At 48.5% G+C, this 16,266-nt stretch overlaps 1 protein-coding gene across 3 annotated transcripts in view; it reads right to left on the bottom strand.

Annotated features, from left to right (window-relative positions):
- Positions 1 to 16,266, bottom strand: part of NTRK3 (neurotrophic receptor tyrosine kinase 3) — a 203,648-nt gene that overhangs the window by 173,047 nt on the left and 14,335 nt on the right. The window lies entirely within an intron of this gene.

The following is a 16,266-nucleotide window of genomic DNA, read 5'->3' as shown; positions in this document are numbered from 1 at the left end:
TGGACAATATGTGAAAAAAGCCCAACTTTGAAGTCTCTGAACATGTGCACCCAAGCTCACATCTGCCTTGATGCAATAGTTGGCTTTGGACTTGGCCCTGGAGAGGGGAAACATCTCCAAGTGATGAAGGGTTGGAGTGATGAGAAAACACTGAGAACTATGCTGTGATTCTAGGCAAGAAGGTTGCAGGACCTCACATGGTGAGCAAGCAGAAGAGGGACCTTAGACCACTTACAGAGCAGTCATAGGGGGCCACAGATTCCTCCTCCTTGCACAAAAACAGGTCAATTAGCATGAGGGAAATACATGGACCTACTTCAGCCACCCCCCCAAATTACATCCATCTCAAAAAAAGTAAAACACAAAGCCTGGATTAAATCTCCTTATATTTCTCTGCTCTCACCATGCAGATCCAAGAAAGGAGAGACCCACAAGAGTCACCTCTGCTTTCCACATGTTCCACAATTTGTCTGCATGCCCAAAGGGGTTATGCTAAGGACACAGCACAAGCTCCCACATGCTGCTGCACGCCAGGATAAGTCACAGTTCATCTCCAATGCCCTGCTCATCAGCTGAGACCGCCTGTGTCCCAGACAGAATGAGAAACAGGACATTATTACAGCCACTTCGTGTTCCCTGCCATTGTCTACGGCCCCTGTGAACATTTCCAGAACAAAACACAGACTGGGAGGAGTCAGCCAGGAGATCCAAGAGCTCAGTGGAACTCTGGAGTCAAGACAGGGCTGCCAGCTCAGGCCCGGGGCCATGGGTTTGCAGGATTGAGCAAGGCCAGAAACAAAGGTTGAAAACAATTTCTATCTGCAACTCCTACACAGCAAAGTGAGGGTCCTCCAAGAGAAAGGATATGGGATGGAGGAATGGGATGGTCTTGGTTTACCACTAGGGCAAGCTGCAGCTACAGCATCCAAGCAATGACCTTCAGGGAGGGATGGAACAGCCCCGAGCCAGGAGTTACGGAGCAACCACAGCTGGGAAGGAGGCGGCGGCCAGATTGGCTCTTGTTTTATTGATCGTGTTTGCTAAAAAAAGTCAAGGTTATTTTTGACACTCAAAGCCATGTGGGCAGCATTCTAGAAGAGACAGAAAAAGACCTGAGCTTGTTTCCAGTGACATGGCCAGACGTGAATTTCCTCTGACTCAGCGCTGGTGCACGGGGGTCTTGGGGCCTCCACATGGCATCCCCTGCTCCCCCCAAGTGACAATACACTAGACTGTAAACACAGCTCCACAACCTGTATTGTATTCCAGCCTCCCAAACAAAGCCCAAGAGCTTCCTGAGCCAGATATGCTTTAGTTCATTATTTAACATAGACATACCCTACCCGTAGAGAGGCAAGAAAAACAACAGTGGAAAAACACATGCACACACATCCATATGATAATCCCCCAAACCAGCAGCTGCTTTATATACAGTGCAATGCAGGGAAATAATTAGGTGCACAGGTCAGCAAGGGTCCTTGAGTCCTTTAAAATACACAAACACCTCCCTTCTCAGGGATTTGCAGAAATGGTTTTTCCCCTTTTCTCTCTGATTTTTCAACTTAGCGTGAGTTGTACCTTTGCTCCTAGAAGTGACAAATCAGTCTTGGTTTACAGGCACTTCAAAGATACACCAGGAAAAATATTTTCTTTGGTTTCCAATTGCTTTAGAAAGAATAGTGTAACTTTGCACTGGCTGGGTTCACCTGAACCCACTTAAAAAACAAAACAGAAATGCATCATATTCTGAAAGCTCGAGGAGTCAAGCTGTGATTGCAAAATTGGCAGTGGTTGCACAGAAAAGCAAACCAATCAAGCGGAGAAACTCCACCCCTGAAACTTCAGTCCCTCTCATGTCCTTCAGTATCTCAGCTAGCTCCCCCTCTTTTCCTTCCAGGGTTTTCTTGCCCTAGAAATCCTGAATCCTCCCACTTGCTGCTGAAGACTGAGACCTTCCCTCCTCCTCTGCCTCGGTTCATTAACCCAGCAGGAGCACGGGTGCCTGGTTCACACCAAATACAGCTGTGACAGCTCCCAGCCCTGCCCTGGTCTCCTCAGGCACGCATTGAGGTATGAATTACAGTCTGTGGGCTACAGCTTACTCCTCCCTGCACATCTCTAAGTACATATTCCTGTGGCATTCCTCAGTTATTACTAAGGCAAGCTGCTCTTCTGCAAGACCCAATAGCTTGAAGAGCATTACCATACTTCGCAGATCCTGAGGAGCTCGCCACAAGCAGACCCACCTAAACTCACATCCAACTTCTGATCAAGACCATATGAGGTGCATCACTAACACAGATGATGTTGCTCACTCATTTTCTGGGTGGAGAATGGAGGGTAGGGCATGTTTATTTAAATACTCACTTACTGCTCATAATTCTTGTATGCTAGAAGGGTCCTGCTGGTCCAAGTCTCCTTGCTTGCACTGCAGAGCTGAATTATACCATGTCTTCTACAGATCAAGCAAATTCCACCTTGGGAGTAACAAGGGCTTTGCCCTCCCCACTCAGATTGAAACACTGCACCTCTCATTCCTTACCCAAATATACTCTCTTGCATTGTACATTCATTTTCTCTTGTGTCAAAGCTGTCTTTGCTTAAGCAACTCTTTTTCTTTCCTGGCACTTCTTCCTCCCCCCTTTACAAGCAGGAGCCAGGCCCACCCAGCTATCATTTACAAGCTACACTATGCCAGGTCTTCTAAGGCAGCACATCTGTACCTGTGAAGTGCGAGGCAAATTGTCTCAAGTGCCCTTAGAGACACTAACTCACATCCCAGAAGTGATGCAGATATATTGCTCAGGCAGAGTTCTGACAGAGAACTTGTTTTGTTTCTGATTTCAGACCCAGAACAACTAATGCTCACACTTGGTGATCAGTGAAAGAGGAACCGTCGTGATAGACACATAGAAAATGGCTATTTGCTTTATCAGCCTGTTTAAGCCCCTTTTCCTTGGGTAAAAGTGACTAGAAACAAAGAGCAGTCTCTAGGAGATCTCACTTGTGCAACAGCATGAGCAGCTCCCCAGTTACACTGGAAACACCATGATTTGCAGCCTGAGATCGCACTGGCCTTTATCACAGCCCCATCAGCCAGGAGGTTTGTGTTTACCTCATTATTAAGCATTGCCCCCAGCATTTCTGTCCAGCAGATCATTTCCAAAAGACATTTCCTAGCCTTGTTACACCCACATTTATATCCACCCCACTTGGCATTGCAGTGTCTCCTGGGTTTGTTACTGCAGCTGTTGGCCACCCTCAGCTGGCTTTGTGTCCCCACAGCTCCAGCAGCAAAGCCCATGAGCACACTCCTGCCTCTTGTGCCAGCACCTCAATAAGAGCAGGAGCCGACACCACCTCCAAGCAGCCTCAGCACTTCTCATCTTTCAGCACCTCCCACCAAGACTCCACCTAGCACACCTGGGCCAGACAGTGCCTTCTCCAGAAAAACAAACCACTTGTGATGTAGTGCAGCATCATATCAACCTCTCATCACAAAGTCACCTCTTTGCTGAGGAAATCAGCTGCCTTTCCAAAGGAAGGCGTATGCTTAGCCTGGCAAAAGCTAACCTTAGGACACCAACCCTGCATCACATCTCAGGTACCCACAGATATGCTTTGTTGTTGAAAGCCTTGTAGGCCACTGCAGCCAAACCAGTGGTGAGTCCCCAGCTCTGTGCTGTGTCCCAGTTAACAGCAAACCTGTGAAGCATGAAACCCTGTTTGTCAGCTCAGCAGATTGCAAATATCTCATCCCTCTGACAGATCCCCTGTGGAGCCAGCAAGGCAGCCAGGTGCCTTTGGCCCAGCATCACACAGACAGATCAGTGACCTTGCTGACCATAAGGTCACCAACTCACAGGGTTTAGGTACCAGCAGGTCTGGAAAGTTCCAGGACCTTGCCCTGTTTGCTGGAAGGGGGTTGGTAGCCAACAAACCTGTGGGAACAGCAATTCCTTTCATTCCCAGAAGGACTGCATGTGTCTGACAGGTTGGTGTCATCTTCTTGAGACTGCACAGCTCCACATGCTCCCCTTCCAACCCAAGGCCAATGCAGCAAGGGAGACTGGAATATCCACTGGGATTTAAACACAGGTTTGAGCCAGGTTCATTTCACCCCACCAGGCAGAGGTGAAGAAAAAGCCTCATCCCAATTTACCAAGCAACTTACTTGAGGCTACTGTGTGTGGTCTTCTTTCACCCTCCTCATACAACACTTGCCTAATCTCCCTCAGCTTTTCAAGCATTGTGGTCAACAGCTACAAAAGGCACCTGAAAAGTACCAAGTATTACACAGCATGTGTACACATGTTCCCCAAATCTGTGTCTATCCCAAACTGGGTATCCCACAAGGATGCCATCAGCTCCAATCAGTGCCTGAGCAGGTGACATGTCCCAAGTGCCACCACTTGTGTTTGGATGCTGGGCAGTGAATAAGCTGTGTGCCAGCAATTAGGCAGCACCCCAAAACACACATAATTATATTACATATACATATATATATATAAATATAATTTTTATATATAATTATATTATATATGTAATATATTTTAATATATAATTATATTACATATATATTATATTACATATATATATATAGGGAAGGCAAGCAGAGCATTTGCCTCCTCTCTCTTGTAGTGCAACAGGAAAATTAATTCGTCACCCAGGCACATTAAACCTCACAGTCCAGACAGACACATTAGCTTTCAATTACCTGATATGTTTAGCATTATAAACAAACCTCCTGGCACGCCGCTCCAGACCATGCAAATGTGAATTTGATTGCAGAGAGAATAAAGGAAAGACCTGTCTGAACCCCTGACCAGTAAGAGCTGCCTCCTCCAAGCAGAGGTGCTGCAGATGTTGATGGGAAGCCCTGGAAGCTGGCCCAGGTCCCACACAAACCCAGGGTTAAGCACAGCCATTGTGGCCACTGCCAGCTCCTTTTTTCCATCCCTCACACCCTACTTGGGGCTGAGGAAGCCATAAAGAAATCAAACATCTTTCATAATATTATAAGGCACTTATCACATAATTTAATAACTAGAGGCACAAAGGACTTGGTTCCCTCAATATGAAATTTGTAAAAGTGAATTGGTAACAGAAACTTAAAGGCAATTGCAGCTGAATAAAGACTTACAAGGACAACATTTTTCCCATTTAAAGCACAGTCTCCCCCTTCCCAAAAAGCATGGAAAGGTCACCCAGCAGTGGCTCATTAAAGATAATTTGAGGTCAGTGGGGAAGGGGGGTTAGAGGAAACAAGTGCAACTTTGTAGAAACAATTATGAGCATAACTCCACAGTGTAATTGTGATTCGTCAGGGTAATGCTGATAAAACACCACAGTGACACAGCTCCCTCTGCTCTGCTGCTCCTGCCAAGGTCGTGCCAGGGTGTGTGGGGGCTGCACTCAGCCATGGGCCAGCCACATCCAACCCAGCCATCCAAACCAGACCCTTCCAGGAGGGCTAAATAAAGGAGAAAGATCCCAATCCCCAGCTGAGGAAGGTGTGGGAACAATACAGCTTCCCCAGGGCACTGCACAGCAGCATCTCAGAAATCTTCCTGGAGGAACCCAAGTGCCAGACACAAGCAAGTCACAGGACACAAAGCACTCAGAGAGGACTCCCCCACAGAACACTTTTCACATGAGTCCAGCCAAGTTTCATGTTCACCCCAACAACATCTGCCTGGCCTTATGCTGGCCAGGAGCATCCACAGGGTGCAGAAGAGCTGCTACAGCAGCCCTGTCCAAACAGATTGTCATATAGAGACACCCTACAATGGAAGATGCCCTGAGAAACAGCTTTAAGCTATGCTGAATAGGTTTGTGGGGTTTTTGGGTTTTGTTTTTTTTTTTTTTTTTTTTTTTTTTTTTTTCCCAGGTTTTACACTGTGTGTCCACTCACAGGGACACACAGGAGCTGGACATAAAAAACAGACAGCAGAGCCAGTGCCACCTGAACCTCATGCTCTGCTTTTGTCTCAGGGACAGCAGATCCCCTCAGGCCTCACTGTGCCCTGTGTTTGTGCATGCACCAGTTTCATTCTGTGATCTCCTCAAGCCTCTGCTTCCCCCAGCAGCTCTGGATGCTGGCTCATGGAGCAGGGAGCATTCCTTTCAGGGACAGTGTGTCAGTGTTAGCAGAGGACAGCAGGCTGCCTGGACACAGCAGGGACAGATGGCTGCAGCACACAGGAGGCACTATGTTCCTGTTAGCTCACACTGCATCCAGAGAGCTTCCATGAAGGGAATTATTCCCAGGCACATGTTTTCAGAAAGGAAGAAATAGGTGTAAAGTAGGATAGCAGAGCTGAAGAAGGGCTGTGGGCAGCAATACAGCCGCCACCACAACAAATACTTGCCCCAATATTTCATCACTATTTCTCATCTAGTCCTGGGAGGGAGCAGCCCTGGGGTCCCAAGCAAGGACTGAGGTACTCAAAATCATCCAAGTGCTGAAGAAACCTCATTTATCAGAGACAAGCAGCAGTGCAAAACCTCAGGAGGAAACTCCCAAGGGCTGCAGCACCTCCTGTATGGGAAGCAGGGTTGAGGGGACAGCACCCCAAAAACACCTCTGTGTAAGGGCTGGGCTCCTGGTCCAGCCCCAGCTCTCTGCCCACCACCTTGGCGCCTCACAGCTCCTGCAGCCTCTCTTCCAAATTCTTTCTTATTTATTCCCACAACTATCTGACCCCTGCACAGTCCCAAACACCATCTAGAGTGAGAAGGCGTGAAATGGGATGAGCAGTTTTGTCCTGCAGACATGAATATAAATACACAAACACAGACACCTTGGGTGAGTCATCACCAAAAGTGGGAGTTCACTCCCCACATGCAGCATCAGCCAAAGCTCACTCCCCTTTTCCTCAAAGTGCCAAAACCAATTATATTTCCCCAAAAGGGCATTGCTTTTATTATTCTCTGGTGGGAGAACCTACAAAATCAGTCTTCTGTGCCCAGATTGATACTTCCCACCATTGGACATGGATCTGGGGGACATGGAGCAGAGACTCCTGGCTCAGGACTGCTAACATCAACCTGTGCATGTCTAATCATACCACATCTCCAAAATAGCCATGCAGCTGGCTAGGATGGGAGGACAATCAAAGGACAGGAAAAAAAACAAAAAACCTTCCCCTGGGAGTTTTACACCATACAAACCTCAGCATGAAGCAGCATCCTTTGGGATCCTGCACCCATGTAAAGCAAAAGACCATCTGCTTTCCAGCAGCTCTCCAAGCACCTGCCATGCCAAAGGAAAGGATGCTTTATCTGTAGGATTTCATATGCAGGGAGAGCCAGCAGTGTGCAGCATTTTGTGGTCTTTAAAGATCAAACGGCATTTTAGAGAGGAAGCAGCACCCTGGTCAAAATCTGCTTCAGTAATCACATTTTGCTTTATTAAACCCTCCTTGCAATTTCCAACTGGAAGTCAAACTCTCTCACACTTCCATCTTCAGACAGGTCTGGGACTTTTCAGAAATCAAACTATAATAATTTTTAAATATTTTATATATATGTATGTATGTATATATATATGCATATATATTATATGTATGTATATATACATACACATATATACATATATATAAATATATAATATATAAAAATATATACTATATAAATATATATAATATAAAAATATATATAAATAAAAATATATATGTTATAAATAGAAATATTTTATATAAAATATATATTTATATAAATATGTTTATATAAATATATAAAATATATATATAAATATACTAATACAGGCAAAAAAAAGGTGGCCAAGCTCTACTCCAAAGGCAGCTGTTTCTCCCCTGAGGAGCACAGTTCCTACACACATTAGCAAGACAATGAGATGTACTAAAGGTACTGAATCACCAGAGTTCAGCTTGGCAGGAATAACTCCTGGTAAAAAGCAGTGCCAAAGAGCATATGGTAGAAAGAACACCCCCCAAAAAGACAGAGAGATGGTTTCTGGAGATGGTCAAGACAATATTCTGGTAGGCTGTAGTAGCTCAGCTGGGACCCAAAAGGGAGCACTGCCAGCCACATGCACTCATTGCACTTCATGCTGTGCTTGAAGACAGGAAAACGGATGGAAGAGGAAAAGGAGAAAATAAAATCTCCCACAAACTGGCTGTTACTGTGACGGATGGCACTGGGAATGAGGAGACAGGAACAGGAGTCCAGCAGAAGCAGATGTGGGAGCCAGGAATGGGGCTGTACAAGTGCCACAGTTGGAGAGGGCTGCAGTCCTTAACCCAGGCCTGCTGCCACCCACCCACACAAACCCACAAGCACACTTCCTAAAGCCACAGCCACTGTGTGAGTCTCATTTCGGGAGTTTTACATCCTTATGAGCTTTGTCTCAGCCCTGTTTTGATGTAGGTGCATATTTTTGGGCAGTGTTCCATGCCTGGATCATGAAAGCAGCACAGAAAGCAGAGCCCAGAGCTCAAACCGTGGGTGCTGAAGGGTGTCTCAGCCTCTGCACAGTTATGGACATCCAGCAGCAAAATCCAGGGCCCTCCCACTGTCCCCCATTCTCCTCTGACCTCCTCTGCTCCCCAACAGCTCCACCACCCCCGGACTGCAGCTCATCCCATTTCCAGCTTTCCCACAACCCCAAACACTGGGAAAGCCACTGGCCAAGGAAGAGGAGAGGAGAGAGAACTTGGATCCTGCTCCTTTGAGGCTGCTGGGTTGGTTTTTATTTTCCCAACTATCTCCCAAGGAGCCTGAACTTTGATCCCCCAGCATTTTGGCTCCTCAGATGTTTATGGAGCTCAAGCAAGCAGGCAGCAATGCCCAGCTGGGCTGGCCACAGGCCATGCTCCCACCCTCTGCCCTCAGGACAGCCAGGGCTGGGTATCTCCAGCCTGAAAGGAGATTTTCCAAGGCCCTTGTTACCTCCACAGCATCACAGATCTGCCTGCTCAGCTCCCAGCTGCTCCCCATGAAGCCAAAGAACGAGATAAATTCTCCACACAGTTTATTTCTGAGCCAACTGCCGTGACCCCCTGAGGCTTTTATCTGCTCTTCAAATAAATCACAGCCAGCTCTGCCCACCCTCCCCAGCAGCAATGGAGGGGAGAAGGCCTCAGTCCCCTTTTCCCTATGAAAATGCATGAAAAAAACCTTCTCCCTTCCCTCCACTAAGCTTTTCCTGCAAGGGACACACACACACACACAGACTTGGCTCTTATTGCAGAAGTGTAGGAACAGAAGCATCACTCAGGAGCAGGGGGATGTATCATTAAGGCATGGTGACTCAGAGCTCAAGGCTTCCCAGGATAACAGGTATTTTGTGGGAAGTCAGCTGGCTCTGGAAAGGAAAAGCAAACCAGCATGCCTATAAACATGACACAGGCAGGGAGATGCAGGGAGGGGAAGAAAGGAGAGCAGGGAGGCAACAGACATTTTAAAAGCTCCTCTCCCAGCACTCTACTTTGTTCTTTTGAATGTAAATAAAGCACCTTGCAAAAATCTTACAGAAGACACTCTGACAGCCAGAGACACTGCTAAGCAGGCTGTTGTGTTAGAGCTGATCCAGTTGCAGAAACAGAAAATCCTGGGACAGTTTCTATCTCCTCTCTCAGCTCAATCTGCCATTCCTCTGAACCATGGAGAAGCCTCTGCTTGCCTGGCACCTTGACTTGCACCTTCCCAAAACACCAAAACCAGCCTCTCAACCAAACCCCTTTGCCCACCATGGGCACCTCCTTCACCAGGGCCAGAGGTGGGTGAAACCCTCGAGCTCCCACTGTCCAAGCACACTCAGCGCTGCTGAGTTTCACTGGCTGCTCATCAGGGAAGATTTGTTTTACATAACCACGAGCAAGGCAGGAGGACACAACCTGAGCCACTGCAGTGTGGCCAACCCATGGCAAACATCACCCAACACTGATGGCCCCACCCTGCCCTAGCAGGGTCTCCTTGCACCACTTGAAGGTGTTGTTCATCACTGGGGCTTGGGGCTTTGCACAGTTTTAAGGCCACAGCAGCGACACATCACAACATCCCTGAGATGAGCACAAATATGATGAGCCCGTCAGCTTTGAGCTGCTGAAAATGAGCCTCCTGTTCTGAAGGGTTTCCAGGAGGCTGGCATTAAACTGACAGGTAGAAAATCTCACAGCGGTGTTTGAAGAATCCAAAGGTCCTGCTCAGTATTAATTGAGGAGAGGCAGGGAGCAAGGAAGCTACAATTCACCTCCTGACATGGCTTGCCCTTTCACCACTTGCTCTGAAGAGGTATTTAACAGGACACGTGTCTTTCTGGTGACATTGAGGGTCATGGAAGAATTTTGAAGCCAGAAAGCAGATCATCAGATCAAGTCCCTCCAGGGAGATATTGTTTTATTATTTTTTGTTTGCTTTTGCAAGGAATCACTCAAACTTTGTTTCTGCTTTTGGGCAGCTGAAGGGCCCTGAGCATTCCAGCACCATCCTCAAACTGCCCAAGCCCAGCAGGTTATCAGGAAAGGAAAACTCACTCTGCACAAAGAATACAGCTGCATCTCCCTCCCCAGGCCTCTGGACCCTACAGGAAAGCAGGAAGAGGTGTAAGACATCCCTGACTCCTACCTGAGCTGGCACAGCCTCCAGCACCACTGAAATCACCCTGCTGACAGTGAGCACAGTGATGCCACCAGCTTGGGAAATGACTCTGTGCATCAGCAGCTGCAGCATCCTCCATGGCTCCCCTGAGGCCAGCAGCACATCCAGGCACACTCCTGCCCCTTCCCAGCCCCAAACCCTGGCAGAGCTGCCCCAGGAGGGCATCCCAGCCTTCCCCAGTTGTGCAATGCAAGCACCAACTCCCATTTCCACATTTTGGGCTGCCTGGCCCATGAGGTCTGCACAAACACACAGAGCCAGAGAATTTCTGGATGAGGGGCAATACAAGGTGTCCTGAAGCCCCTACCCACCCCAAACACTGACCAACAGATTCTGCCCTTGATGGTTTTAAGCTGGGCTGGTTTTGGCTTTTCACATCTTTCCCCTAAGTCCCCTTTGAACAATCCTGTAGTTGCTATGGAAATACTCTCATCAGTATGGGTGGAGCATAGCAGCCCTGACCAAAACTCCCTGTGGCTCCCAGTTGACACCAGTTCTAGGATCTGGCAGCACTGGAGGTTACTCCAAGCTGCACAGGGAATGCCTTGAGCTTAAAGCAAAGCTTGGCACTGATGGATGAGTGAGACCCACCTGGGAGTCAAGGGCAGGGACTGGCAATTCACCCAGGGATAAACAGGTTAAAATGAAAATTGAAACACCCTCACACTGGCTAAGGGGTGAGAGGATTATAAACAGCAAAAAGCTGCAATTTACCCCAGCTAAACCCTGCTTGGAGCAGGAGGTGGCCACAGACAAGGGTAGCAGGAGCAGAGCTGACTTTATCCCTGGCCCTGCCACCAATGCAGCCTCCAGGGAGGCCTCTGCTGCCCACTCTGCCCTCCCAGCACTGACACGAAACTAATCAGCAAGCAGGGTGTGAACAGCAGCCATCCAGCACTGTGAAGAGGGTTGGGAGGCAGAACAGAAACCTTTTCCATGTGGCAAAGAGAGCAGCACGTTGGGCAATTGCTGTGTGCTCCAGTGGAGTCACCGCGTCCCACCGGGGAGCCCCAGCTGCACAGCACCCAGGTTGGACACCTCCAGCCTGTCCCTTGATGAAAACACTGCCAGAGCCCTTGCAGATGATGGATTATCCTTTACCAGCAGAGCTTGGAGAGAGGTCCCCAGGCTCCAGAGAGCAGCTGAGTGGGAAATGCATCTTTTCCATGGGAATGGACAGCAGGGCAGCTGCACTCCCTGCACAGGGAGGTGCCAGTGCCGTGCTGGCAGATGTGCTGCAGTGTCACCAACCCCAGATTTAGGGTAAGGGCCAGAGACCCCCATCTCCATCACCATCACCCACCCAGCTGGGGGACAGGGAGGATGAGATGCCTCTGCCAACAGTGTGGGCACCTCCAGGCTCTGGCCATGCTGAGTAGCTCTATTCAACCCCCTGTCACCAGCTGCAGGAGGCTCTCCAGCTGCAGAATGCAAACCAAGGTTTCAGCACTGCCAGGGCTGTCCCCAGCCATTCCCAAACAAAGATCACATCTCAAGTGGCAGCTTGACCTGGCACAACCTGGGCTGCAGCAAGGAGCTCCCAAGCTGCATGGTGGGCTCTTACACCACCAGCACTCATGGTGGACAAGCACATGAGAAACCTCTTCCACATCATCTCTGTAAGCTTGGCAATGAACAGGTTGCAGATGTTTTCCCAGCATTTGTCTCCTGGAGCAGGGGTTTTGCTGCCCTCAAAGCTGATAACAGCATGCAGATCTCACCAAGTTTTACCAGCCTCCCCTGTCACAGACATCTTTTATGAAAAAATCCTTTCCTTAGGATTTTTCCTCCTGAGAAGCTGAGGCCTCAGAAACCAAATGTAAACAATGATTATCTGCTGCTGTGGAATGAAACAGGTGCATCTTTGCTTGGCTCATGTTGGTTGTTTCTAATTAATGGCCAATCACAGTCAGCTGGCTCAGACAGAGAGTCCGAGCCACAAACCTTTGTTATCATTCCTTCTTCTTCTATTCTTAGCCAGCCTTCTGATGAAATCCTTTCTTCTATTCTTTTAGTATAGTTTTAATGTAATATATATCATAATAAATCAAGCCTTCTGAAACATGGAGTCAGATCTTTGTCTCTGCCCTCATCCTCAGACCCCTGTGAACACCATCACACTCCAAAATTCACATTTTCTCTGTCTTTACCCCAGCTTGGAGGTCCCCACCAAAACCTCAGCAGCACAAATGCTTTGGTGAGGCCCAGCCAGGCCTGCGGGTGCTGCCACCAGGAGGATTCTGCTATTAGGCATCAGAGCAGAATTTGGGGCTGACTCCTGGGGAGGGCTGCACCCCACTGTACCCCGAGATGCCCAGCAGAGAGCTGTGCCCACTGCCTGCAGAGCAGCACAGCACCTCAAATAAAAACTCCCCACAGCCAGCACAGTGAATAAGATTACAACAAATATAAACTAATGATACAGCTGTCAAGACAGATTAGACTGCACAGTGTAAAAAATTGCAGGGCTGTTTAGTCACAACAATATAAGATTAATTTATCAATACAGCTTATGTGGCACTGGAGAGATAGCAAATTGAATAAGTGAATCTTTTCTACACCTTGCTCAAGGAGGGAGCCTCAGACCTGATGGGTGTATGGGGCTGGATACCAGTGAGGATCTGCAGGCAGCAATCACCCAGCAGGGCTGGTTTGACACAGCCCAGAGGGATCTGCACCTTCATCCCAGGCTTAGGGGATGGCCCATGTGCCACCCAAATGCACAGCTCTGCACCCACACGCTCCTAAAGGTGCCCACCCTTTGGCAGTGCCAGAGTCAAGAGTGATGGTGTTAAACCAAGACATCCAGAAGCTGCTGCTGCTGCAGGCAGGAACCTCCCAGAGCTTTTTCCAGGGGTTCCTACAAGTCCAGCACCCAGGACTGGAGCTGTGTGTGCAGCCTCACCTCAGCTGTGTCCCAGTTACAGCATGTACATATGCTGGGGCACACAGGAAGCCCAGCAGCATCCCCAGCTCTCACACAGGCAAAAACATGCACAGCCACCCCTTGGGGGCTAAACCTGGCAGAACCAGGTGAGCTTGCAGCCCTGAGAACATCTCCCATGAGCTCCCCAAGAGCAAGAACCCGACCCCGAGGCCCTCAGGAGGTGCCTCCCTACTCATCCCACAGCTTCTACCCAAAGATCATTTGCACTGGGCCCACATCTTTTCATATCTCTCATGTGCTGTCATCTGTGGGTTAAAAAATGTGCAAGTAAGTAAAAAGGTGCAGCAATAATGAGCCAGGGTTTCGATCTGTGAAGGTGAGAGCACAGCAGCATCTGCCAATACGAAGGAAGCACCCGTTTCTATAAATATTGAAATCCGGTAATTATCATCATTAGAACTAGTTGTGATTTAGCCATAGCTCAATCCCAACAAGTAAGAATGGCATTTATTTGCCACAATTAGAACAGCTAAAAATACCTCCCAAACTTTGCCTGGTTCAGCCCTATCCCAGCAGGCTCAGCTCTGGGCAGGGAGAAATGCAAAGCAGGGGATATCACTTGGAGAACCACGCAGGGCTGGAAAAACCCTGTGCCCTCATAGGGATACCAGGGCACAAACACAAGGCCACCTCACCTTCTAGGAGCTCTTCATGGGAGCTCTGCTCCATGGCTTTCTCCCCAGCTCTGGTTCATCCCAGCTAATCCCTGCCCCACAAGGGTGGCTGTTCCCTATGCAAAGCAACATTCCCTCTAGCAAGCTACATTTTCCATACCAAAAGTTTCTTTGCAGCTGCATCAAAAGGCACAGATTTGCTTTAAAATGCAAGCAGAAAAGCCTGGCTCAACCAAGCCAGCCCACTGGCAGTGGGGGTTATATAGCCCCGGTGGCACCCAGATGATCCAAACCAGCCTTTGCTGACAGCCATGGGTCTCCTCACCTTGTGGGAGCCCTGCAGCTTTGCCAAGAGCCTCCACACCCTCAGCATCCCTCCCAGGCCCCAGCTGAGTGCTGAAGGACTCCTAAGCTCAGCATGCTGGACAGACAGACCCTCCTGGAAGACCTCATCCTTCCCAGTTTCTGCAGACAGCTCCTCACACAAAATCCTGTGAGCAGCATCAAGCTATCCTGTCCTTCCTCTGCAAAGTGACCAGAGGGTCATCACCTTTCCAGAAGCTTTAAACATGAAGGGGCTTGGCCATCCTCCCTTGGGGAACACATCTGCATTCCTGCTGCCACCAGCAGTTTCCCAGACTTTTCCTCAATGATAAAGAAATACCTGTGAGGTGCAGATAAATATCTTAGGAGGTAGCACCTCACATCAGTTACAATCAACCCTCAGCTTCCCATGCAAGCCCACAATCCAGGAGAAAATCCCCATCTACTGACACAAATCACCCAGGGCCATCTCCTCGTGCTCCCTGTTCCAAGAGTTGAGATTTTCCCTGAGGAAACGTGCCCAGCCTCCATGGTCAGGGATGTTCTTTCTGACAGTCACAGTGAATATTCCCCAGCTTATCCCATAATATCTGGAAAGGGCTGTGAAATAGGAGCTCAGCAGCCTCTGTGTGCGGGGGCGAAGGCACTGCTGAGGTGCTGCTCCCTGCCAGGACTCAAATGTCCATCCCAGCCCCTCTGACTCCCACCTGCTCCCTGCCAGGACCCAAATGTCCATCCCAGCCCCTGCTCCTCCCTGAAACGCCTCCAGCCCTGGGATTTCTCAGCCTCCCTCCACGGGTAATCTGACCCCTCTGATGCCTCTTTTTCCCTGCTCTGTTTGCTTCTGAGCTCTCTCCAATTTGTCAATATTCCCCTAATAAGGTGCCTCGAACCTTTTTTATTATTATGTTGGGGGTTTCTGTTGTTTTGCTTTGCATTTTTTTTTTCAGTGAGAATAGCCAGGTTGCAGCTCTGCTCCCACAGCTCCCCCCCTCCCCGAACACAGCCCATCACTGTGAGTTTAGGGCCCTAAGCCAGTTCTCAGTCCATTTGGCAGTGTCCAAGGCAAACTGAACTAATTTTGAGAGTAAGATTTGGTGAGACACTATATCAAATGCTTTGCTAAATCCAAATATATTAGGATTTCCACGTTCTGCTCAGCCACTAATTTCGTGATTCCATCAAAAAGAAAAAGCAATCAGGTTTGTCTGGCAAGATTTATTCTTTCTAAATCCCTGCTGTTATTGCTCATGCTTTCCTTATCCTCTAGTGCTTCACTTTCTTAATACTGCAGGACTGGAAACGTTTGCTGGAAATTTATTTTTGCTATTTATATGGATTTTGAAAATCTGCCTCTGCTCTCCTCCGCTGCCCCCTGCCTTTCCCACTGCCGTTTAGCATCCCTGTGCTCCCACCAAACACATCATCTCCTCCATCCTCCTCCCAAAGGCAGAGCACAGCAGCATCATAAGCCCAGTGTTAATACACAGCTCAGACACCAGATACTGGAGAAAAAAACTAATAAAAAAATGTTTGGCAGCAGGAGAAAGGTCTAAAGGAAACATCCAGCTGGGTCAAGCCCAGGTCCATCACAGATCTTCACCAACAGTTAATATTAATGCCTGAATCAGCCATCCTGAGCATCTCCATGTTTTTCTTGCAAATTTTCTGGCAGCCACACTCAGGGTGATCAGGGAGAGTTGAGCCACAAGTGACACAGGTCGGTGCCATTCCAGGGGACACAGGTCGGTGCCATTC

This window comes from Ammospiza caudacuta, chromosome 10, assembly GCF_027887145.1.
Source record: "Ammospiza caudacuta isolate bAmmCau1 chromosome 10, bAmmCau1.pri, whole genome shotgun sequence".
Lineage (NCBI taxonomy): Eukaryota > Metazoa > Chordata > Aves > Passeriformes > Passerellidae > Ammospiza > Ammospiza caudacuta.
The sequence above is the reverse complement of the archived record's forward strand: the minus strand, read 5'-3'. Positions and strand labels throughout refer to the sequence as shown.